Source organism: Neophocaena asiaeorientalis, unplaced genomic scaffold (assembly GCF_003031525.2).
Source record: "Neophocaena asiaeorientalis asiaeorientalis breed wild unplaced genomic scaffold, Neophocaena_asiaeorientalis_V1.1 scaffold257, whole genome shotgun sequence".
NCBI classification, from domain to species: domain Eukaryota; kingdom Metazoa; phylum Chordata; class Mammalia; order Artiodactyla; family Phocoenidae; genus Neophocaena; species Neophocaena asiaeorientalis.
The window spans coordinates 70,345-72,595 of record NW_020172122.1 but is presented as its reverse complement, the minus strand read 5'-3'; the positions used below and the strand labels follow the sequence as shown (position 1 = coordinate 72,595).

The 2,251-nt window shown below is 56.9% G+C and overlaps 1 protein-coding gene across 1 annotated transcript in view; it reads right to left on the bottom strand.

Moving 5' to 3' along the window:
• The window catches only part of NME2 (NME/NM23 nucleoside diphosphate kinase 2), a 4,134-nt gene extending 3,810 nt beyond the window's left edge, over positions 1–324 (bottom strand). The window contains exon 1 of the mRNA XM_024751771.1: positions 183–324. The gene's annotated coding sequence lies outside the window, so the exon portion shown is untranslated. The remainder of the gene's footprint in view (positions 1–182) is intronic.
• Between the last annotated feature and the right edge of the window lie 1,927 nt (positions 325–2,251).

The following is a 2,251-nucleotide window of genomic DNA, read 5'->3' as shown; positions in this document are numbered from 1 at the left end:
CCAGCCGCTACCGCGGGGACACGTGGCCTGCGGGACGCCTCAGCCCTGCCAGCGCCGCGCCGCAGCCCCTCAGCCGTCCCCGGGTGCCCGCGGAGGACACTCGGCAGGGGTCCCGGGGGAGCGCCTGGCCTGCGGGACCGAGGGGGCCCGAGGGCGGGAAGGGATCGGAGCCGCCGTCTTACCGGTAAGAGGGCGGGCGCGGCCGGCGATGCGGGCCCGAGCCGAGAGCTTAGCTACCGGCACCACCGCAGGGAGCCCGCGGAGGAGGGGCCGGCGGCGGCCACACCCAGGACGGCCCTCCGCCCAACCCGCGAGGCCGGACGCTTCCGGACGACTCTGTCCACGCCCCGGGTTTGCAGAATAAGCCAGCTAGGGCTCCAGGGGCAGGAAGTGATTTCTACCCCACCTGGATGTGCCAGAAGTAGAACTGCGCGCGGCCAATCCAACTCCTGTCTTCAGTACCTCCTCACACGCGCGCACGCAAACCTCTACTGGTCTTGAGTACTGCTTTTCCCCATTCACCGAGCACCCAGAGCTGCTTTCTCTCCTCCCCGTCTAGCACAAGTCCTTACCCTACCTGTGAAATCCAGTTTCCCCTTCTCTCCCCTCTGCTTGAGCCCTGCTTCAAGCCCTCCACCTCCCTCATCCGAACTGGCGGCCTCCCAATGCGCGTCCACCTCACTTCTCCCCGCAAGGAGCCTCCCTCAGCACCCTCCTCAAACACCATCTGACCCTCGGCCCTGCTTTGATGACTCCCCCTGCCTGGAGGATGGCATCCAAGGCTAATTTAGCAAAATACCCCATACCCTGCTCCCTCCTGCCTGTCTCCCCACCCACCTTCCCAGACCAATTAAGCTGCCCTGTTCCCACCCTGAGATGTTGATCTCTGCCCCCAGCATCATTGCGTGGCCAGGTTATTCAGTTCAGCCTGAGACACACCCTTGACAAGATTCTAGATTCTCTCATAGAAATCAGGCCTATCATACGTTTGCAGACAATCCCTATCTCTTCTCTGCCTGACAAACCACTAGCCACCCTTTGGTGGTGCCCAGCTTCCCTGGAGGAGCCAGCAAGCCCCTCCTCTCAGTAAGTGTACACTCACCCCCACCCCTCCAGCAGTGCTTACAGCCTGAGGTGGGCAGAGCCCCTGAGTCTCTCTCCTCAGGGCGGTGAGCTGACTACAGGAATCACGTGTCATCACCCTAGTGGTCCTGGCACTGCACTGATAACCTGTGTTAGATGCTGTGACAGTCCAGGCCTCTATTATACCTTGCTGGCTTTCCAAACTTCTAGTTGCACAGCATTAAACAACAGTACACTAGCAGTCTTCACTCTGGAGCAAGGACACCCAGTGTTCCCTTGGGCCTCAATCTGCAGTACACTTTTATTTGGGCTTCCTTTTCAGGGTTAGCAAATGTCAATTGTGGGAAAGAGTGGGAATTTCACTGGATATTTCTCCGCAGAGCCGTTTGCCCCTTGGTCTGGTCACTACCTTGCGGTACAGCCAACGGCAGCCCTCTGCCTTTCACCTCTCCTTTCCTTCCTGGGAAGACTGTCCTTAACTGCGGAAGGTATAAATGAAGAGGCAAGGGGGCAGGGCACAATCCTTAAAGAATGACACAGCCCTTGAGAAAAACTGGATACATCAAGAACCGGTTAGAACCAACTAGGCCCAAGATGGTGGAAGATTCAACTTCCAGTAGAACCTGCGCCTCATTATACGCTCACTGTACTACATTAGCCTTAAATGACACACCCACCGGCACCGTGACAGTTCCAAGGCCAACCCTAAAGGCCAAAAAGTGGGCAGTGGCCCAAATCCTGGAAATCCCTGAGCCTTCTCCGAGGTGGTTAGAATATTCCTCCCACTCCTTAGCCTATGGAATTACCCAGCCCATGAAAACCAACCACCCCCGCACCTCGGGCCTGCTCTGCCTTCTGACACAGACTGCATTCTGTCTATGGAATTGTAACTGAGCAGGACCCCGTGGGGCCTTCTGGGGCAGACCCTTCCCCCATATCCTCTGCTCTAGCTCCTCTCTGAAGTACCCAGATAACAGTACCTGATGCACATTTCCTGAGTTGTTTTACAGATGTGAAAACCCCCCACCAAATGGAAGATATTAACTATTTGATGACCATGAACACATAGCCCCCAGGCCTCCTGGAGCCTAAGGACTGATTATGTTAACCCCTGGGGCACCACCCTGTTACTTCACCATCAACCCATTAGAGAACTGTACACAAGCTG